Source organism: Hyperolius riggenbachi, chromosome 11, assembly GCF_040937935.1.
Source record: "Hyperolius riggenbachi isolate aHypRig1 chromosome 11, aHypRig1.pri, whole genome shotgun sequence".
Taxonomy (NCBI): Eukaryota; Metazoa; Chordata; class Amphibia; order Anura; family Hyperoliidae; genus Hyperolius; species Hyperolius riggenbachi.
The window spans coordinates 253,016,789-253,040,244 of NC_090656.1; the positions used below are offsets into that span (position 1 = coordinate 253,016,789).

Genomic DNA, 23,456 nt, shown 5'->3' on the forward strand with positions numbered 1-23,456 from the left:
TAGCTAGGTGGGTGCCTCTAATATAGGTAGCCAGAATAGTTGCCCCCAGCATAGGTTAGATAGGTAGGTGCCCTCGGTATAGGTTAGTTAGGTAGGTGCCTTCATTATAGGTAGCCAGTATAGTTGCCACCAGTATAGGCTAGCTAGCTAGGTAGGTGCCCCCAATACAGGTTAGATAAGTGGGTGCCCCCAGTATAGGTTAGATAGGTAGCTGCCCCCAGTATAGGTTAGATAGGTAGCTGCCCCCCCCCCCCCAGTATAGGTTAGATTAGGTAGGTGCCCCCCCAGTATAGGTTAGATAGGTAGCTGCCCCCCAATATAGGTTAGATAGGTAGCTGCCCCCCAGTATAGGTTAGATAGGTAGCTGCCCCCCAGTATAGGTTAGATAGGTAGCTGCCCCCCCCCAGTATAGGTTAGGTAGGTAGCTGCCCCCCAGTATAGGTTAGATTAGGCAGGTGCCCCCCAGTATAGGTTAGACAGGTAGCAGCACCCCAGTGTAGGTTAGATAGGTATGTACCCCCCAGTATAGGTTAAATTAGGTAGTTGCCCCCAGTATAGGTTAGATAGGTAGCTGCCCCCAGTATAGGTTAGATAGGTAGGTGCCCCCCAGTATAGGTTAGATTAGGTAGGTGCCCCCCAGTATAGGTTAGATAGGTAGCTGCCCCCAGTATAGATTAGATAGGTAGCTGCCCCCCAGTATAGGTTAGATTAGGTAGGTGCCTCCCAATATAGGTTAGATAGGTAGCTGCCCTCCAGTATAGGTGAGGTAGGTAGGTGCCCCCTTATAATGGAGGGGGGGAGCCGCAGCCGCGGGGAGGGCAGCCCGACCTCTCCCGCCTTTCCTCTCCCCGGGCTGCCGTCCGTGCTCCCCCCTCAGATACAGAGTAATTGCAGCAGGAAGCGCTGTATACAACTTACCTCCCTGCAGTCCAATCGCCACTGGTCTCCTCCTCTGCATAGACGCTGATACACACACTACTTCCTGCTAAACAGGAAGCAGCGTGGGTATACCGGCTATGCAGAGCAGGAGTCCAGCGGCAAAGGAGCGGCGATTGGAACCAGGGAGGCGAGTAGCTTTATACAGCGCTTCCCTGCACTAACTGCAGTCAGAGGGGGGAACTCGGAGGGGGCCCGGGGAGAGGAAGGGAGGGAGAAGTCGGGCTTCCCTCCCCGCGGCTGCGGCTCCCTCCTCCATTACAGCGCCCCCCTCCCTCAGCGTGGCCGCTCGGGCCACACGGCCCTAGAAACGGGCCTGCAGGTATGTAAGTGGCAGTTCCTGTCTGAGTCAGGAATGGGTCAGACTACAGGGTGACCCTCACTGATAAGAAATTCCAACTATAAAACACTTTCCTAGCAAAAAATGGCTTCTGAGAGCAGGAAAGAGATACACAGGGTCAACAGTACATAAATTTTAGCTCTGGCATACATCAAATGAATTGTGGTTGAGCAAAAACAATAAAACAGTAAAAACTTAAAAAGTAGATTTAAATATAGAATAAAACTGTGGAATATGGTTTTTAGGAGAAGGAAGATAGATACAATTGTTTATTTCATTATTTTATTTTTACATCAGGTGTCCACAAAGAAAGGTGGATGTGGCTAAATAGCTGTGATGCAAAAGATGTCTAATAGATAATAGATGAAATATACACAACATAAACTGTGATACTGACCGGCTATTAGGTACTCAGAGGGGAAGCAGGAAATTTGGGCATCCCATAGGCGCTAATGCAAATATCGGCTATTGGGGGCCCAAAGCAGAATTTTGGCTGTCCCACAAATGGCGGGCATTGGGCTCGTCTAACCAGAATTTTTCATTTTTGAAAAATAGAACAATATCGTTTCTTAAAAATGTTGTCTTCGTCATTTAAAATTTTTTTTGTTTTTGAAAATTATCGTTTCGAAATTTATCAATTTGAAAGTGTATAGGGTTAGGAAGTGAGAGTAATAGGATGGAGAAGGCTTCTCATCAAAAATGATTTTTGTCTATAAATCGTCTGGAGGTAGGATGAATAGCTCTTATGATATAGCTCTTCCGCAGGCTCTCCCAGCTGCAGAGTTATTTATAAAAATAAATAAATCATTTCTTGACCCGAGGAAGCAGACAGGGACCCATGAAACGCGGTGTCTTTTTAAGGTGCTTAATAAAATAACTTATTTATCTTTTTAAAGCTTTTACCTTACTTATAGGAGCTAATTCTTCTAGCAGACCATTTTGAAACAAATAAACATTTTGATTGGGTTGCCCCCTTCCTTTATCTTCAGTTTGAATAATAATTTAAGCATTAGCCAGAACAGTACCGTTGGAACCTGTGGGATCATTAGCTCATTATAAATGCACGATTGACGGGGGGTGGGGGGGGGGCAATATGGGGTCGATGTTAACAATTTTCAGACATGGAGCATAATTCTCGGATGACAATGAGAGAACCTCGCTGGGAAATAATCTACAGCAACTTTTGGCTCCAGTTGTCTGTTAGGCATTATTTAAAAGTGTTAATTAATTAGGAGTAAAAAGACGTCCCTTGGAAATGCGGTGAGGAGTGGGCGGCAATTGAGAATACCAGACGTATGTATAAACTGCCGGCTTAATATAATTACTGCAGGTTTAAAAGGTGATCCAAACAGTGTTTCTCTGAGCGAGGATTGGAATGGATGTGCTGGGATTATTCCAGGCAGTTGCCTTGGTTAAAGCACCACTCCGGGCCAAAATGTTTTTCTAGTTCAGCGCAGCATCTAGCTATTATTCGATTAGCGGATACTGAATATACCTTGCCTAAACATACAGGGTCTGAGGTGGAGCAGTTAATAGTAGCACGGCACCTGCTAAATATAGCGGGCGACCATTTATGGCCTAGGGATGGGTCAGGTTATTAATTGCAGGGAGGGGGGAGGTTATTAGTTGCACGGGGAGAGGGGCCATTCGTTGCCCGGTGAGGGGGGTTTAGTTGCCCGAAGGAGGTTATTAGTTGCACAGTGGGAGGGTATAAGTTGCCTGGGGGGGGTTATTTGTTGCCTTGGGAAAGTTATTAGTTGCCAGTTGGAAGGGTTATTAGTTGGAGGGGTTATTAGTTGCCCAGGGGGAGGGTATAAGTTGCCTGGGGAAGGTTATTAGTTACCAGTTGGTAGGGTTATTAGTTGCCGGGGGGGGGGGGGGAGATTATTAGTTGCCTGGGGAGGGGAGTGATATTTGTTTCCTGGGGGAAGGTTATTAGTTACCAGTTGGCAGGGTTATTAGTTGGAGGGGTTATTAGTTGCCTAGGGGGAGGGTATCCGTTGCCTTGCCTGGCTGGTGGGGGGGTCATTAGTTGCCTGGGGAGGGGAGTGTTATTTGTTGGAGGTAAGACTGATCCTTATTATTATTACTGCCTTTGACATTCACACTGGGGTACCTCCTCCAACCCTGTACAGTCTAGTCCCCTTTTCAGGGGTTATCCCTGCAGCCAATGGTTCCAGTGGACTTTTGGTTGCAGTGCGACCCAAGTCCGGAAGAAGGAATTCGACTAGAGACGGAATGGGAAACAGTGGGAATCAGTGATGTTGGAAAGGGAGGGAATAGGAAGCAGTGGGGATCAGTGAAGTCGGAGAGGGAGGGAATAGGAAGCAGTGGGGATCAGTGATGGTAGAGAGGGAGGGAATAGGAAGCAGTGGGGATCAGTGATGGTAGAGAGGGAGGGAATAGGAAGCAGTGGGCATCAATGATGGCAGAGAGGGAGGGAATAGGAAGCAGTGGGGGATCAGTGATGGCAGAAAGGGAGGGTATAGGAAGCAGTAGGGATTAGTGATGGCAGAGAGGGAGGGAATAGGAAGCAGTGGGGATCAGTGATGGCAGAGAGGGAGGGAATAGGAAGCAGTAGGGATCAGTGATGGCAGAGAGGGAGGGAATAGGAAGCAGTGGGCATCAATGATGGCAGAGAGGGAGGGAATAGGAAGCAGTGGGGGATCAGTGATGGCAGAAAGGGAGGGTATAGGAAGCAGTAGGGATCAGTGATGGGAGAGAGGGAGGGAATAGGAAGCAGTAAGCATCAATGATGGCAGAGAGGGAGGGAATAGGAAGCAGTGGGGATCAGTGATGGCAGAGAGGGAGGGAATAGGAAGCAGTGGGGATCAGTGATTGTAGAGAGGGAGGGAATAGGAAGCAGTGGGCATCAATGATGGCAGAGAGGGAGGGAATAGGAAGCAGTGGATCAGTGATGGCAGAGAGGGAGTGATTAGGAAGCAGTGGGAGTCAGTGATGGCAGAGAGGGAGGGATAGGCAGCAGTGGGGATGGCAGAGAGGGGGGGGGGAATAATAAGCAATGGGGATCAGTGATAGTAGAGAGGGAGGGAATAGGAAGCAGTGTGGGATCAGTGAAGGCAGAGAGGGAGGAACGAGGAAGCAGTGGGGATCAGTGATGGTAGAGAGGGAGGGAATAGGAAGCAGTGGAGATCAGTGATGGCAGAGAGGGAGGGAATAAGAAGCAGTGGGGATCAGTGATGGCAGAGAGGGAGGGAATAGGAAGCAGTGGGCATCAATGATGGCAGAGAGGGAGGGAATAGGAAGCAGTGGGGATCAGGGATGGCAGTTGGCAGAGAGGGAGGGAATAGGAAGCAGTGGGGATCAGTGATTGTAGAGAGGGAGGGAATAGGAAGCAGTGGATCAGTGATGGCAGAGAGGGAGTGATTAGGAAGCAGTGGGAATCAGTGATGGCAGAGAGGGAGGGATAGGCAGCAGTGGGGATGGCAGAGGGGGGGGGGGGGAATAGGAAGCAGTGGGGATCAGTGATGGCAGAGAGGGAGGGAATAGGAAGCAGTGGGGATCAGTGAAGTCAGAGAGGGAGGGAATAGGAAGCAGTGGGGATTAGTGATGGTAGAGAGGGAGGGAATAGGAAGCAGTGTGGGATCAGTGAAGGCAGAGAGGGAGGAAAGAGGAAGCAGTTGAAATCAGTGATAGTAGAGAGGGAGGGAATAGGAAGCAGTGTGGGATCAGTGATGGCAGAGAGGGATGGAATATGAAGCAGTAGGGATCAGTAAACGCAGAGAGGGAGGGAATAGGAAGCAGTGGGGATCAGTGATGGCAGAGAGGGAGGGATTAGGAAGCAGTGGGGATCAGTGATGGTAGAGAGGGAGGGAATAGGAAGCAGTGTGGATCAGTGATGGCAGAGAGGGAGGGATTAGGAAGCAGTGGGGATCAGTGATGGAAGAGAGGGGGGGAATAGGAAGCAGTGGGGATCAGGGATGGCAGTTGGCAGAGAGGGAGGGAATAGGAAGCAGTGGGGATCAGTGATTGTAGAGAGGGAGGGAATAGGAAGCAGTGGATCAGTGATGGCAGAGAGGGAGTGATTAGGAAGCAGTGGGAATCAGTGATGGCAGAGAGGGAGGGATAGGCAGCAGTGGGGATGGCAGAGAGGGGGGGGGGGGAATAGGAAGCAGTGGGGATCAGTGATAGTAGAGAGGGAGGGAATAGGAAGCAGTGTGGGATCAGTGAAGGCAGAGAGGGAGGAAAGAGGAAGCAGTGGAAATCAGTGATAGTAGAGAGGGAGGGAATAGGAAGCAGTGTGGGATCAGTGATGGCAGAGAGGGATGGAATACGAAGCAGTAGGGATCAGTAAACGCAGAGAGGGAGGGAATAAGAAGCAGTGGGGATCAGTGATGGCAGAGAGGGAGTGAATAGGAAGCAGTGTGGATCAGTGATGGCAGAGAGGGAGGGATTAGGAAGCAGTGGGGATCAGTGATGGAAGAGAGGGAGGGAATAGGAAGCAGTGGGGATCAGGGATGGCAGTTGGCAGAGAGGGAGGGAATAGGAAGCAGTGGGGATCAGTGATTGTAGAGAGGGAGGGAATAGGAAGCAGTGGATCAGTGATGGCAGAGAGGGAGTGATTAGGAAGCAGTGGGAATCAGTGATGGCAGAGAGGAAGGGATAGGCAGCAGTGGGGATGGCAGAGAGGGGGGGGGGGGGGGAATAGGAAGCAGTGGGGATCAGTGATAGTAGAGAGGGAGGGAATAGGAAGCAGTGTGGGATCAGTGAAGGCAGAGAGGGAGGAAAGAGGAAGCAGTGGGGATCAGTGATGGTAGAGAGGGAGGGAATAGGAAGCAGTGTGGGATCAGTGATGGCAGAGAGGGATGGAATAGGAAGCAGTAGGGATCAGTAAACGCAGAGAGGGAGGGAATAGGAAGCAGTGGGGATCAGTGATGGCAGTGAGGGAGGGAATAGGAAGCAGTGGGGATCAGTGATGGCAGAGAGGGAGGGAATAGGAAGCAGTGGGGATCGGTGATGGCAGAGAGGGAGGGATTAGGAAGCAGTGGGGATCAGTGATGGTAGAGAGGGAGGGAATAGGAAGCAGTGGGGATCAGTGATGGAAGAGAGGGAGGGAATAGGAAGCAGTGGGGATCAGTGATGGTAGAGAGGGAGGGAATAGGAAGCAGTTGGGATCAGTGAATGAAGAGAGGGAGGGAATGGGAAGCAGTGGAGATCAGTGATGGCAGAGAGGGAGGGAATAGGAAGCAGTGGGGATCAGTGATGGCAGAGAGGGAGGGAATAGGAAGCAGTGGGGATCAGTGATAGTAGAGAGGGAGGGAATAGGAAGCAGTGGGGATCAGTGATAGTAGAGAGGGAGGAAATAGGAAGCAGTGGGAATCAGTGATGGCAGAGAGGGAGGAAATAGGAAGCAGTGGGGATCAGTCATGGCAGAGTGGGAGGGAATAGGAAGCAGGGGGAATCAGTGATTATAGAGAGGGAGGGAATAGGAAGCAGGGGGAATCAGTGATTATAGAGAGGGAGGGAATAGGAAGCAGTGGGGATCAGTGATTATAGAGAGGGAGGGAATACGAAGCAGTGGGGATCAGTGATTATAGAGAGGGAGGGAATAGGAAGCGGTGGGGATCAGTGATTATAGAGAGGGAGGGAATAGGAAGCAGGGGGAATCAGTGATTATAGAGAGGGAGGGAATAGGAAGCAGTGGGGATCAGTGATTATAGAGAGGGAGGGAATAGGAAGTAGTGGGGGATCAGTGATGGTAGAGAGGGAGGGAATAGGAAGCAGTGGGGATCAGTGATGGTAGAGAGGGAGGGAATAGGAAGCAGTGGGGATCAGTGATGGCAGAGAGGGAGGGAATAGGAAGTAGTGGGGGATCAGTGATGGTAGAGAGGGAGGGAATAGGAAGCAACAGAAGAATGAGGGGAAACAACAGAATGGAGACAGAAGACATCCAGAAAAATATATGTTGAATACATTGTACCCAGAAGATCCGAAAGTATCTTGAACGTCAGATTAAAAGGCGTCCGACAGCTGTAGGCTCAGTGAACACTGGACCCAGGAATTTTTATAAATGGGTAAAATTACCATTAATGTTTCTGTAGTAAACACCAGGTGCAAAAAACAAAAACATAAACCGCAGCAGTGATCAATGGATAATCTGAACGACCACTTATGGCGCCTCCACCGCTGCAAAAAACGGTATTCCCCTTTATTAAAGACAGATGGGAACGTTTAACCCATCATGGCCCAATCACTAGATACTTTGTGAAGTGCTGTTGATGGCGGTCCTGATGTACTTGTGTCATCCCCAATCTCCGGGGTCCCGCCCACGCCTCGCACAAGACGCCAGAATGGCCGTAAGCCACAGTCACTGAAAGCGGCAAAGACAGCTTTTGATAAAAACCTATAGAGGGGATTACAGTTGGTAAACGAGAGCAGCGCCGGTCCCCGCTGCACAGATGTATTCAGAATGAGCGGCGCTGGCTGCAGCTGTGTTTGTACTCTCGCACGCGCAACAAAAGGCCCGCGCATCTCTCCTTTCATCGCCAGATTACCCTGAAACGCGGGCAGGTAAGCTGGAAGTAAACGGCGTTATTTTAGCCATTTGTTTGTGCGCTGGCGGCATGAAAAGCCCCGTATAATTTCCATGTTATCTCCCCCTCTCATACCAGCCTTCCTACAACAGTTTAATAGAATGCGAGCGAGTGGAATACGGCCGGGCTATTCAGAATGGAGAGCTGCTTATATCGCGGACTCACGATGGTATAGAAAGTGTAGGGATTACCGCCTTGGCAGCCCACGCAGATGCCATTGGTTGTTTTGTGGCAGCAGCGCTGGCTGTGTGTTTGGCGAATGAAGGAATAGCTACGGTACAACAGTCCTGTGCAGAGGAGAGTGGTGATGGGACAAGGGAGGTGCTGACGCTGACGCTCGGCCAAACGCTGTCAGGATGACCCCCATCTCTGTTTACCAACCAGTATTCAGGAAACAGACATGCTTCAATGGCTTGGCTTTAGCAGGGCCGTTTTTAGCCTTTTTGTCACCCCAGGCAAGAAGTCCTGTGACCTCTCCCCCCCCCCCCCCCCAAAAAAAACCGCACACAGTATAAACCATGTGCTGTATAGGGTGGATGCCTAATACAGGGAGTCCCTGAGATACAAACAACCCGCCGATCCATTTCGTTGCACACCCCCTTCCTGCACTCCCCCAGCTTAGTGTGTAAATGCAGAGTATAGCGCAGCAGAAGCTGTGCTCTCACCTCTCTGCTGGAGTCCAGTGCTGTGCTTCCACCTCTCTGCTCACTGCTCACCCTAGTGTCCAGCATCCCCTACCACATGTAGCATGATTACACGCTACATGAGGAGACTGAGGTTCCAGCACTAGAGGGAGCAGGAGACAGACAGACCACAGAGCCACAACACTGGACTCCGGCCTAGGAGGTGAGAGCACAGCTTCTGCTGCCCTATACTCTGCATTTACATACTGGGTTGGGGGAGTGCAGTAAGGAGACTGGGATAGATAGTGGCACAAGGGGACGGAAGGAGCTTATGCATGGTGGGACAGAAGGATGAACAGGGGCACAGAGGTAGCACAAGGGAATAGGAGGCACAGGGGGACAGAATCAGGCACAAAGGGGGACAGAAGGAGGAATGGGGGCAGAGGAAGGCACAAGGAGACAGAAGGAGGCATGAAGGACAGAAGGAGGAACAAATTGGGGGACAGAAGCAGGCACAATGGGGGACAGAAGGAGTCACAAAGGGGGACAGAAGGAAGCAGAGTAGGACTAGAGGAGGAACAGGGGGATAGAAAGAAGCACAGGGAGACAGAAGGAGGCATAGTACACAAGTGAGCAGAGGTGTCACAGGGGCACTGAGGCACAAGAAGACAAAATGAGGAACAAAGGGGGACAGAAGGAGGCACAGGGGGACAGAAGAAGGCACCAGGAGATAGGAGGAACAAAGGGGTACAGAAGGAGGTGCAAAGGTGGACAGAAGGAGACATAGGGGGGAGAGGTGGCACAGGGGGACACAGTGGCAGCTGCCTGCAACTTACACTATCCGGACCTTGTGATGTCTGCTCTCCAGACAGTCAGGGTGAGTAGTGACACCTGGTGCAGCACATCACTGAAAAAGGGGCGCTCCATGGTGCATGAATCCAAATTTTAATGAGCGATAAAATGTAATGCACTTATAAAATGTGGGCGGGTTTCTCACTTATCAATAGATTCTAGTGGAGCAGACACTGTCACCTCACAGCCTGCGGTGTTTCCCTCTCACAGCACCGTGGCCTGCAGGGCTGGTGTCCGGATGGACCGGACATGCGGGTGTCAGCAGGTTGGGCGGGTCCTAGCTCCTCAATAATGAGAATTTCATATCAAAATGAAATGTATTATGTACTGGCAACGCGTTTCGTGAGTCTGAGACCACTTCCTCAGGCCAATTCAATCGTAGTGACTGACAACACACTTGATAAAGCCAGGCATAGAGCACTCAGACAAGCAAAATGTGCTGCCAGTGCATAATACATTTCATTTCTTATATGACGTTGTCAATATTGAGGCACGTAGGAGCTGGACCTGCCCACCCTGCCGAAACACGGAAGTCCCACCCCATCCAGACAGTGATGCGAAAGGGAAACACCACAGGCTGTAAGGAAACAGTAGAAGCTACACACAGTGTGGTGTGAACGCAATCGCCAACAATCAATGGTTATTGCATTGAGATAACCTCTGGCATTTATCTCAATGTGGGTCGCGGTGGATCCCGGCAGTAAATGTTGAGGAGGAGGGATGCCGTCAGTCACTGTCTGAGCCGGCCTTGCAGGAATGGAATTGATTGCAAGCTCTTGCGTCACGCATATGGGCCAGTATTTCAGACCAGCACGGGTTAGACGCAGCGGGTCCTTTAACACTGGGGGCTCACCGACATCCTGTCTATTCTCCGGGTGCTGGGATGCTGTGCAGGCCTCCACAACAGATGGATGCACACAGCTCAGCACAACACAATCCATTCTCATAATTTAATTTGCTCATTACACAACATTCCCGCTGCAAATGCACAGCCAGTAATGTAATAAGTGCTTTATTGTCTCATCCGCTAACAATCTGATGTGCTTAGTTATGTCTGTGCCTTTCAGTCTGTTATCACACGCGCCATCCCTGACAGTGCGGGCAGGAATACCAGGCACGGCCGGGCTCGGGGGAGCGCTGGTATTCGGGATGGAAGGTGGGGAGGAAGCTCTGAGGTTTAGGTAAAGAATAGATTCCAGCCTTGGAAGAGAAGTGGGGATTATACCGTAAAACCAAAAGACAATCAGCAATATCCAGGGTCGTAACTAGAAACCCTGCAAAACTTTGGATGGGGCCCCCTTCTGCCAGGACAGAGCACTCGGGGAGAGGTAGAGAGGTTGGGGGCTGGACGTTGTACAGAAGTGCCTGCTGCACACTGAATAGGGACTGTCTACAATTCTTTGTCTGCAAAACTTTGTATGATTCATTATCAGTGGCTGAGCAGATGAAGTCATTAGAACAATTGTGCAGAGAGCAAATGTTTTTTCTCTCCTTGCCCTTAGTTGTCAGTCTCTCAGGATGGGGCCCTCTGTGGCTTCTGGGCCCTTGCAGGGTCTATTGTTACGCCCCTGGCAATATCCCTGCGCACCATACATTTTACAGCATACTAGCAAACCAACACCCCCCGACATCTTACAGGTAGAGTTGGGCCGAACGGTTCGCCTGCGAACGGTTCCATGCGAACTTCAGTGGTTCGCGTTCGCGTCCCGCAGGCGAACCTTTGCGGAAGTTCGGTTCGCCCCATAATGCACATGGAGGGTCAACTTTGACCCTCTACATCACAGTCAGCAGGCCCAGTGTAGCCAATTAGGCTACACTAGCCCCTGGAGCCCCACCCCCCCTTATATAAGGCAGGCAGCGGCGGCCATTACGGTCACTCGTGTGCTGCCTGCGTTAGTGAGAGTAGGGCGAGCTGCTGCAGACTGTCTCTCAGGGAAAGATTAGTTAGGCTTAACTTGTTCCTGTCTGGCTGCATACCTGTTCTGTGAACCCACCACTGCATACCTGTGCTGTGAACCCACCACTGCATACCTGTGCTGTGAACCCACCACTGCATACCTGTGCTGTGAACCCACCACTGCATACCTGTTCAGTGAACCCACCACTGCATACCTGTGCTGTGAACCCACCACTGCATACCTGTTCAGTGAACCTGCCACTGCATACCTGTTCTGTGCAGTGGACCCGCCACTGTATACCTGTTCATTGAACCCACCACTGCATACCTGTGCTGTGAACCCACCACTGCATACCTGTTCTGTGAACCCACCACTGCATACCTGTGCTGTGAACCCACCACTGCATACCTGTTCAGTGAACCTGCCACTGCATACCTGTTCTGTTCAGTGGACCCGCCACTGTATACCTGTTCATTGAACCCACCACTGCATACCTGTGCTGTGAACCCACCACTGCATACCTGTTCTGTGAACCCACCACTGCATACCTGTGCTGTGAACCCACCACTGCATACCTGTTCAGTGAACCTGCCACTGCATACCTGTTCTGTTCAGTGGACCCGCCACTGTATACCTGTTCATTGAACCCACCACTGCATACCTGTGCTGTGAACCCACCACTGCATACCTGTTCTGTGAACCCACCACTGCATACCTGTTCAGTGAACCCGCCACTGCATACCTGTTCTGTTCAGTGGACCCGCCACTGTATACCTGTTCAGTGAACCCGCCACTGCATACCTGTTCTGTTCAGTGGACCCGCCACTGTATACCTGTTCAGTGAACCCGCCACTGCATACCTGTTGTGTTCAGTGAACCTGCCACTGCATACCTGTTCTGTGAACCCGCCACTGTATACCTGTTCTGTTTAGTGAACCCGCCACTGTATACCTGTTCTGTTTAGTGAACCCGCCACTGCATACCTGTTCTGTTCAGTGGACCCGCCACTGTATACCTGTTCAGTGAACCCGCCACTGCATACCTGTTGTGTTCAGTGAACCTGCCACTGCATACCTGTTCTGTGAACCCGCCACTGTATACCTGTTCTGTTCAGTGAACCCACCGCATCAGTGCGCATACCTGTGCAGTTAAGTGAACCCACCTACCTACGTGAGTGCACGCAGTGTGATATACCACTCCGTGCATACCCGATATGGACAAAACAGGTAGAGGAAGAGGTAGTGCCAGAGCCAGAGGAAGGCCACCCGGCAGATCTGCGCGAGGTCGTGTAAATGTAATTTCGTGTGGACCTGGCCCACAGTACAGTGCTCGGAAGAAGGCACGTCCCATCACCTCCCAAGATTGTCAGGACGTGGTTGAGTATTTAGCGACACAGAACACCTCATCTTGCTCAGCCACCAGCGCTACTACTAGCACCACTTCCGCTGCATTTGACACTTCGCAAGAATTATTTAGTGTTGAAATCACTGATGCACAGCCATTGTTGTTACAGCCAGATGAATTTTCACCAGCTCATATATTTGAGTTACCCGGCAACACTATGGATGTAACGTGTAAGGAGGATGAAGGACCTACTGATGGTGCATGTTTGGATTTGTCTGAGGCAAGCGAAGCTGGGCAGGATGATTACGATGATGACGATGATAGGGATCCTCTGTATGTTCCCAATAGAGGAGATGAAGAGGGGGACAGTTCAGAGGGGGAGTCAGAGAGTAGTAGGAGGAGAGAAGTTGCTGAAAGAAGCTGGGGCAGCTCTTCGTCAGAAACAGCTGGTGGCAGAGTCCGGCACCATGTATCGCCACCTATGTACAGCCAGCCAACTTGCCCTTCAGCATCAGCTGCTGAGGTGACGGTCCCCATAGTGCCCACATCCCAGGGTGGCTCAGCGGTGTGGAAATTTTTTAATGTGTGTGCCTCAGATCGGACCAAAGCCATCTGTTCGCTCTGCCAACAAAAATTGAGCCGTGGAAAGGCCAACACTCACGTAGGGACAAGTGCCTTACGAAGGCACCTGGAGAAAAGGCACAAACAGCAATGGGATGGCCACCTGAGCAAAAGCAGCAGCAGCACACAAAAGCAAAGCCACCCTCCTTCTCCTCTTCCTCCTCCATCAGGTGCATTATCTGCTTCTGCCGCTTTCTCCCTTCCACCTTCACAGGCACCCTCCTTCACTCCGCCTCTGCCCTTGAGCGGTTCCTGCTCCTCTGCCCACAGCAGCAGTCAGGTGTCCGTGAAGATAATGTTTGAGCGGAAGAAGCCAATTTCGGCCAGTCACCCCCTTGCCCGGCGTCTGACAGCTGGCGTGGCGGAACTGTTAGCTCGGCAGCTGTTACCATACCGGCTGGTGGACTCTGAGGCCTTCCGTAAATTTGTGGCCATCGGAACACCGCAGTGGAAGATGCCAGGCCGCACTTATTTTTCGAGAAAGGCCATACCCCAACTGCACCGTGAAGTTGAGAGGCAAGTGGTGTCATCTCTTGCGAAGAGCGTTGGGTCAAGGGTACACCTGACCACGGATGGCTGGTCTGCCAAGCACGGGCAGGGCCGCTACATTACCTACACAGCCCATTGGGTGAACCTGGTGGTGAACGATGGCAAGCAGGGCGCAGTGGACCAAATTGTGACACCTCCACGGCTTGCAGGCAGGCCTCCTGCCACCTCCTCTCCTCCTGCTACATGCTCTTCGCTGTCCTCCTCCTCCTCCTTGGCTGAGTGGCAGTTCTCCTCTCCAGCTACACAGCCCCAGCTCCGCAGGGCCTATGCTGCATGCCAGGTACGACGGTGTCACGCCATCTTAGACATGGCTTGTCTCAAAGCGGAGAGTCACACTGGAGCAGCTCTCCTGGCTGCTCTTAAGAAACAGGTGGATGAGTGGCTGACCCCGCACCACCTGGAGATAGGCAACGTGGTGTGCGACAACGGCAGCAATCTGCTTGCCGCTTTGCATATGGGGAAGCTGACACACATACCCTGCATGGCACATGTCATGAATCTAGTGGTTCAAAGATTTGTGGCAAAGTACCCTGGCTTAGCGAATGTCCTGAAGCAGGCCAGGAAGTTCTGTGGGCATTTGAGGCGGTCTTACACAGCCATGGCACGCTTTGCGGAAATTCAGCGCAAAAACAACATGCCGGTGAGACGCCTCATTTGCGATAGCCCGACTCGCTGGAACTCGACCCTGCTCATGTTCTCCCGCCTGCTAGAACAGAAGAAAGCCGTGACCCACTACCTCTACAACTACAGTAGAATGAAACAGTCTGGGAAGATGGGGATGTTCTGGCCCGACAACTGGACACTGATGGAAAATGCATGCAGGCTCATGCGGCCGTTTGAGGAGGTGACCAACCTGGTGAGCCGCATAGAGGGCACCATCAGCGACTTAATTCCCTACGCTTACTTCTTGGAGCGTGCTGTGCGTAGAGTGGCGGATGAAGCTGTGAATGAGCGTGACCAGGAACCGTTACGGCAGGAACAGGCATGGGACCAATTTTCATCAGACCCAGCTGTTTCCTCAACACCTGCGGCAGCACAGAGGGGGGAGGAGGAGGAAGAAGAGAAGTCGTGTGCAGAAGACGAGTCAGACTCAGAGGATGATAAGCAAGGTGTTTCTTTGGGGGAGGAGGAGGAGGAGGAGGGGACAGCGGCAGGAGAACAACCTCAGCAGGCATCGCAAGGGGCTTGTGCTGCTCAACCTTCCCGTGGTATTGTTCGCGGCTGGGGGGAGGAGGTTGACTTACCTGACGTCACTGAGGAAGAGCAAGAGGAGATGGAGGGTACTGGATCCGACTTTGTGCAGATGTCGTCTTTTATGCTGTCCTGCCTGTTGAGGGACCCCCGTATAAAAAACCTCAAGGGGAATGAGCTGTACTGGGTGGCCACACTACTAGACCCTCGGTACAGGCACAAAGTGGCGGACCTGTTACCAACTCACCGGAAGGTGGAAAGGATGCAGCACATGCAGAACCAGCTGTCAACTATGCTTTACAATGCCTTTAAGGGTGATGTGACGGCACAACGCCAGCAAGGTACCACTGCCACTAATCCTCCTCCCGTGTCCACGCAGTCAAAGACAGGACGCTCCAGCGATCTCATGGTGATGTCGGACATGCGGACGTTCTTTAGTCCAACGCCTCGCCGTAGCCCTTCCGGATCCACCCTCCACCAACACCTGGAACGGCAGGTAGCCGACTACCTGGCCTTAAGTGTGGATGTAGACACTGCTGTGAACAGCGATGAGGAACCCTTGAACTACTGGGTGCGCAGGCTTGACCTGTGGCCAGAGCTGTCCTAATTTGCCATCCAACTTCTCTCCTGCCCTGCCGCAAGCGTCCTGTCAGAAAGGACCTTCAGCGCAGCTGGAGGCATTGTCACAGAGAAGAGAAGTCGCCTAAGTCACAAAAGTGTTAAGTACCTCACCTTTATCAAAATGAATGAGGCATGGATCCCGGAGGGCTGCTGCCCGCCCCAAGACTAAGTCAGTCCCCGCACACACAGCATCTCTGCCTGCACGCCGTGTGACTGGCTGCCTGGCCTGCCCCAAGAAGACTAAGTCGCTCCCAGTCCCTCCACACAGCATGTCTGCCTGCAGGCCGCTTGACTACCTTCTCCGCCACCACCAACAGGGTCCGGGACTCCAGGCGGATTGCTGAATTTTTTAGGCCGCTGCTAGCAGCGGCCGCTGTAATAATTTTTCTGGTGCGTGTACATGACTGCCTAATTTTTCTGGCTGCACTGCGGGCAGCTGCAACAACAAAAGAAAAGGCATGTACATGCGCCCATTCCCCTTCGTGATCATTACCTTGCCGTGGTGAAGGGGCTTGCGTATCACAATGAAGCAATGACCTGCGCCTAGATGAGTGTCTCGGGGGGCACACCCACGATAATAAGGTCGTTGCCTCATTGTGGTCAGACCAAATTTGATTAGCTGGACAGTCACTGTTCTGTCATTCAGCTACATCAGCCAGGCGACCATATGGGCTGTAAAGCCACCAAAACCTGCACTCTCGCCATGGTGCGCACCAGTCCAGCACGGCCGTCACTACACAAACAGCTGTTTGCGGTGCGTTACACGGTGAGTTTGGTGTGTCAGTGTGAAGCAGTACCTTAATTACACTACCTGATTGATGTATACACATGCAAGATGTTTGAAAGCACTTTAGGCCTGTCATTTAGCATTCAATGTGATTTCTGCCCTTAAAACGCTGCTTTGCGTCAAATCCAGATTTTTCCCCGGGACTTTGGGCATGTATCCCACTCCGCCATGCCCCCCTCCAGGTGTTAGACCCCTTGAAACATCTTTTCCATCACTTTTGTGGCCAGCATAATTATTTTTTTTTTTCAAAGTTCGCATCCCCATTGAAGTCTATTGCGGTTCGCGAACTTTAACGCGAACCGTACCTTCCGCGGAAGTTCGCGAACCAGGTTCGCGAACCTAAAATCGGAGGTTCGGCCCAACCAGCTTGGAAAATGGAAGATGGGACATAGAGTGGGTGAGTGGTGAGCAAAACACAACGAGGCCCCTTTTACACTGGCGCGGTGCGTAACCCTGTTTTGCCGCAGGGTAATGCTACACCAATGTAATTCTTTGGGGCATTTCATACCTGGCGCAGTGCGATGCGCCGCAAATTTGAAGCACGGGCATGGGCATGACATGCAGTGACCGGAAGTCATGTAAGTCTATGGCGATGCAGCTTTTTAAACATTTTTGGTGTTCATTTTGCAGCGCACATATGCGGAAGCTTATTTTTCCATTACACTTCCCTGCAATTCTAATTTTGGCCACAGGACTTGAGCGCTAGAGAGCCCCACTTCCTGCTTGGCCTGCAGCCAGAAGGGAGATTACTGCGTATTGCAGGAGCACATAGGGATAGTGGGTAGAAGCACAAGGTGGGAGGGAGTTACTAAGGGCAGGTGAGAGGGATGTGGGCGGAAGCACATAGTGAGGGGTGAGTAGGACAGGTGAGTGGGGTGTGGGCGGGAGCACATAGTGAGGGGTGAGTAGGACAGGTGAGTGGGGTGTGGGCGGGAGCACATAGTGAGGGGTGAGTAGGACAGGTGAGTGGGGTGTGGGCGGGAGCACATAGTGAGGGGTGAGTAGGACAGGTGAGTAGGGATGTGGGCGGGAGCACATAGTGAGGGGTGAGTAGGACAAGTGAGTGGGGTGTGGGCAGGAGCACATAGTGAGGGGTGAGTAGGACAGGTGAGTAGGGGTGTGGGCGGGAGCACATAGTGAGGGGTGAGTAGGACAGGTTAGTAGGGATGTGGGCGGGAGCACATAGTGAGGGGTGAGTAGGACAGGTGAGTAGGGATGTGGGCGGGAGCACATAGTGAGGGGTGAGTAGGACAGGTGAGTGGGGTGTGGGTAGGAGCACATAGTGAGGGGTGAGTAGGACAGGTGAGTGGGGTGTGGGCGGGAGCACATAGTGAGGGGTGAGTATGACAGGTGAGTAGGGATGTGGGCGGGAGCACATAGTGAGGGGTGAGTAGGACAGGTGAGTGGGGAGTGGGCGGGAGCACATAGTGAGGGGTGAGTAGGACAGGTGAATGGGGTGTGGGCGGGAGCACATAGGGGTGAGCAGGACAGGTGAGTGGGGTGTTGGCGGTAGCACATAGTGAGGGGTGAGTAGGACAGGTGTGTAGGGATGTGGGCGGGAGCACAGAGTGAGGGGTGAGTAGGACAGGTGAGTGGGGTGTGGGTGGGAGCACATAGTGAGGGGTGAGTAGGACAGGTGAGTGGGGTGTGGGCGGGAACACATAGTAAGGGGTGAGTAGGACAGGTGAGTAGGGATGTGGGCGGGAGCACATAGTGAGGGGTGAGTAGGACAGGTGAGTAGGGATGTGGGCGGGAGCACATACTGAGGGGTGAGTAGGACAGGTGAGTGGGGTGTGGGCGGGAGCACATAGTGAGGGGTGAGTAGGACAGGTGAGTGGGGTGTGGGCGGGAGCACATAGTGAGGGGTGAGTAGGACAGGTGAGTGGGGTGTGGGTGGGAGCACATAGTGAGGGGTGAGTAGGACAGGTGAGTGGGGTGTGGGCGGGAGCACATAGTGAGGGGTTAGTAGGACAGGTGAGTAGGGATGTGGGCGGGAGCACATAGTGAGGGATGAGTAGGACAGGTGAGTAGGGATGTGGGCGGGAGCACATACTGAGGGGTGAGTAGGACAGGTGAGTGGGGTGTGGGCGGGAGCACATAGTGAGGGGTGAGTAGGACAGGTGAGTGGGGTGTGGGCGGGAGCACATAGTGAGGGGTGAGTAAGACAGGTGAGTAGGGATGTGAGCGGGAGCACATAGTGAGGGGTGAGTAGGACAGGTGAGTGGGGTGTGGGCAGGAGCACATAGTGAGGGGTGAGTAGGACAGGTGATTAGGGGTGTGGGCGGGAGCACATAGTGAGGGGTGAGTAGGAGAGGTGAGTAGGGATGTGGGCGGGAGCACATAGTGAGGGGTGAGTAGGTCAGGTGAGTAGGGATGTGGGCGGGCGCACATAGTGAGGGGTGAGTAGGACAGGTGAGTGGGGTGTGGGTAGGAGCACATAGTGAGGGGTGAGTAGGGCAGGTGAGTGGGGTGTGGGCGGGAGCACATAGTGAGGGGTGAGTAGGACAGGTGAGTAGGGATGTGGGCGGGAGCACATAGTGAGGGGTGAGTAGGACAGGTGAGGGGGGTGTGGGCGGGAGCACATAGTGAGGGGTGAGTAGGACAGGTGAGTGGGGTGTGGGCGGGAGCACATAGGGGTGAGCAGGACAGGTGAGTGGGGTGTTGGCGGTAGCACATAGTGAGGGGTGAGTAGGACAGGTGTGTAGGGATGTGGGCGGGAGCACCGAGTGAGGGGTGAGTAGGACAGGTGAGTGGGGTGTGGGCGGGAGCACATAGTGAGGGGTGAGTAGGACAGGTGAGTGGGGTGTGGGCGGGAGCATATAGTGAGGGGTGAGTAGGACAGGTGAGAGGGATGTGGTCGGGAGCATATAGTGAGGGGTGAGTAGGACAGGTGAGTAGGGATGTGGGCGGGAGCACATAGTGAGGGGTGAGTAGGACAGGTGAGTGGGGTGTGGGCGGGAGCACAGAGTGAGGGGTGAGTAGGACAGGTGAGAGGGATGTGGGCGGGGACATATACTGAGGGGTGAGTAGGACAGGTGAGTGGGGTGTGGGCAGGAGCACATAGGGAGGGGTGAGTAGGACAGGTGAGAGGGATGTGGTCGGGAGCATATAGTGAGGGGTGAGTAGGACAGGTGAGTAGGGATGTGGGCGGGAGCACATAGTGAGGGGTGAGTAGGACAGGTGAGTGGGATGTGGGCAGGAGCACATAGTGAGGGGTGAGTAGGACAGGTGAGTGGGATGTGGGCGGGAGCATATAGTGAGGGGTGAGTAGGACAGGTGAGTGGGGTGTGGGCAGGAGCACATAGGGAGGGGTGAGTAGGACAGGTGAGAGGGATGTGGTCGGGAGCATATAGTGAGGGGTGAGTAGGACAGGTGAGTAGGGATGTGGGCGGGAGCACATAGTGAGGGGTGAGTAGGACAGGTGAGTGGGATGTGGGCAGGAGCACATAGTGAGGGGTGAGTAGGACAGGTGAGTGGGATGTGGGCGGGAGCATATAGTGAGGGGTCAGTAGGACAGGTGAGTGGGATGTGGGCAGGAGCATATAGTGAGGGGTGAGTAGGACAGGTGAGTAGGGATGTGGGCGGGAGCACATAGTGAGGGGTGAGTAGGACAGGTGAGTGGGGTGTGGGCGGGAGCACATAGTGAGGGGTGAGTAGGACAGGTGAGAGGGATGTGGGCGGGGACATATACTGAGGGGTGAGTAGGACAGGTGAGTGGGGTGTGGGCAGGAGCACATAGGGAGGGGTGAGTAGGACAGGTGAGAGGGATGTGGTCGGGAGCATATAGTGAGGGGTGAGTAGGACAGGTGAGTGGGGATGTGGGCGGGAGCAGATAGGGAGGGGTGAGTAGGACAGGTGAGTGGGATGTGGGTGGGAGCACATAGTGAGGGGTGAGTAGGACAGGTGATTTCCCATTCACCAATCAAAATGCCTATGCTCAATGACCACCAGCATCAGTGAGATCACAGTGGTCATTGATAAAATGAAAGAGAAAACATACACACACTATTTCCTGTGTACTGTAAACATAATATAATATAGGGGATATCCAGTGGCCAAATAGTAAAAATATACCCTAATACATTTAAATAAAAATAAATAAATCCCCCATTAAAATTATCCCCTTACCTCCCCCACTCTCCCATAGTTACCAAAATAAAACATTTGTATATAAAGAAAAATTACATTAAAAAAACCCACATAGTTACCTTAGGGACTCAACTTTTTTTTTAAATATGAATGTCATTAGTGTTTATTACTGTTATTTTTGGAAATAAAGGATTGTAATTAGTGATACACCTTTATTTCCAAATACTATATTGTCACCATACATTGTACTAGGGACATATTTTAAACATTTTAATAACTGGGACAAATGGGCAAACAAAATGTGTGGGTTTTATCCACAGTAGCACGTTTTATTTTAAAATTATAATGGGCGAAAACTGAGAAACAATGGATTTTTTCCATTTTTTTCTTATTATTCCCATTAAAATCCATGTAGAATAAAATAATTCTTAGTAAAACGTACTACTCAAACAAAGCCTAATTGGTGGCTGAAAAAACAAGTTATAGATCATTTTTGTTGTGATACGTAGTGATAATGTTATTGGCGAATGAAAGAGAGGAGCGCTGTAATGAGAAATGAGAAATTTGAGAATGAGAATTTTCCCATGAGAACTCTTTTCCTTTTCTCAAACGTATCATCAGGGGGCTCTGTATGGCTGATATTGGGGTGAAATCCTTCCCACGGTGTGATGTCAGGACCCTGGTGCTGACAGTTTCCTGTCTGTGAACCTCATTGCATTGGCCTTAATTCACTAAGCAGTTTAAAGGGACACTTAAGTCAAACAAAAAAAATGAGTTTTATTCACCTGGGGCTTCCAATAGCCCGCTGCAGCTCTCCGGTGCCCTCGCCGTCTCCCTCCGATCCTCCTGGCCCCGCCGGCAGCCACTTCCTGTTTCGGTGACAGGCTGGGGACGTGAGTGATTCTTGGCGTTCCTGGCCACAATAGTGCCATCTATGCTGCTATAGCATATATCATATACCATATAGCAGCATAGAGGGTGCTAATGTGTCTGGGAACGCGAAGAATCACTCGCGCCCCCAGCCTGTCAGCTCCTGTCACCGAAACAGGAAGTGGCTGCTGGCGGGGCCAGGAGGATCGGAGGGAGACAGCGAGGGCACCGGACAGCTGCAGGTAAAACTCATTTTTTTGTTTGACTTAAATGTCCCTTTAAACTAGTCTACTGATGATTTTTAGTCTACTGATGGTTTGGTTAGTTGCATCAAAGGGGAAATTCACTATTACCAAATGTTTTAGACCTGTTTTTAGTCCTGGTCTAAAACATTTGGTAATTAGGTCGGTGGGTAAAGCAGGGAAACTGATCAAAAGATGCAATTCACAAACAGGTAGCCATGACTGACATCCTTCTCCTCTGACGAGCTCTCCTCTGCATAATTCGTTCAAAAGCTTCCATCCTCACATGTAAAATACCTCACAGAATTACTTTACCTACAGAAATCATCTGGTCTAATCTCTGTCAGAAAACGTGGGCGTGGTTACTCCCTGTTTGCCTTTGTGAATTGTGTAATTACTGAATGTTAGACCAGGTCTAAAAACAGGTCTAAAACATTACACCAAACCATCAGTAGACTAGTCTAAACTGCTTAGTGAATTGAAGCCACCGGGGAAATAGCTGTTTAAAGCTGTTTCCAACTGCCAAAAAAGCAAGCAGCATCTACTTCCACTGACATCACTTGCCAGCAGTAAAAATGTCACCATGTGGTAAATGTCAGAATGTAAACCAGGGAGAGGAAAAAAAGTACAATGTGCAAACACTGACTAAATCATTTATACATAATTATGGTAAAAATTAAGCACTTTTTTATTACATTATTTTCACTGGAGTTCCTCTTTAAAACAAATAAATGTAATACTTCTGAATGAAAATCTCCAGCCTGGTCAGCTGACTTTTTTCCAGACTGAAACTGCGGCATACACAAAAGATCCGCATTTAATCCTCTTAAGCATTCATTGAAACAAAAAATATCCCTAAATGTGTTTTTAAGAAGAGATAATCTAGTCTTAATCCGGATTCTGGGCTAGTTACAAACAATTTGAGGTATTTTGAAATAATAGCAGCGTTTTTACTAGTCCGGGACCATCCGGTAATTGCTTTCAGTTCAGAGCGCCCTAAAAGGTAACTGAACTGAGAGGGATATGGAGGCTGCCATATTTATTTCCTGTTAAATAATACCAGTTGCCTGGCCGTCGTGCTGATCTCTTTGGCTGCAGTAGTGTCTGACTCACACACCTGAAACAAGTATGCAGCTAGTCCAGGCCAGTCACGCTTCAGTCAGAAACATGTGATCTGCTGCATGCTTGTTCAGGGGCTGTGGCTAAGAGTAGAAGCAGATGATCAGCAGGACAGCCAGGCAATTGTAATTTTTTAAAATTGAACATTTTGGCCTCGTTCACATTTAAAAACAAAAACACAAGCGTTTTGCGTTTTTGTGCGCGTTTTTTAGCCCCTCCCAGCACTTGGGTGCGCGTTTTTTTGGCCAGATTTAAAGAGCCCCTTACCTAAATATTTTAAAAAAAGTCAAACTAATATTGTAATGAGTGTAGTGGCCATGCTATATAAGGGGAGTGTTATCTGCAATGCTTGTGTGTTGTAGAGAAGAGTCTAGCCTGTTGGAAGAGTTGTTGTTATTCTTGCTTGTTGGAACTTTTTTGAGGGCAAGGCCTGTGGGTGCATCCTATCAATGTAAGTCCAAGTATGAAATTACAATTCCAGTATATAGAGTAATAATTAAATGCTAAATCTGTAAAACCATTTCATCATAACACTAGTCTTATAATATATTTTTAATTTCCACCTCATCTGTATGTAATAGCATGTTTAAAGAGAACCAGATACGAAGAGCATAACAGATTTATACATACCTGGGGCTTCCTCCAGCCCCATCAGCCTGGATCGCTCCCGCGCCGCCTTTCTCCGCTGCCTCTGTCCGCCGGTTCCGGCTCCTGTCATTTCGGCCACTCGACAGAAGTGCAATGCGCTCTCTCCGTACTGCACAGGCGCATGCGTAAAAAGCCGGAGGGAGCCCCTGCGCGTGCGGAAGACTGGCCGCGT

General features: G+C 51.2%; 1 protein-coding gene across 1 annotated transcript in view; it reads left to right on the forward strand.

Annotated features, from left to right (window-relative positions):
• CHRM4 (cholinergic receptor muscarinic 4) overlaps positions 1–23,456 on the forward strand; it is a 445,775-nt gene that overhangs the window by 146,979 nt on the left and 275,340 nt on the right. The window lies entirely within an intron of this gene.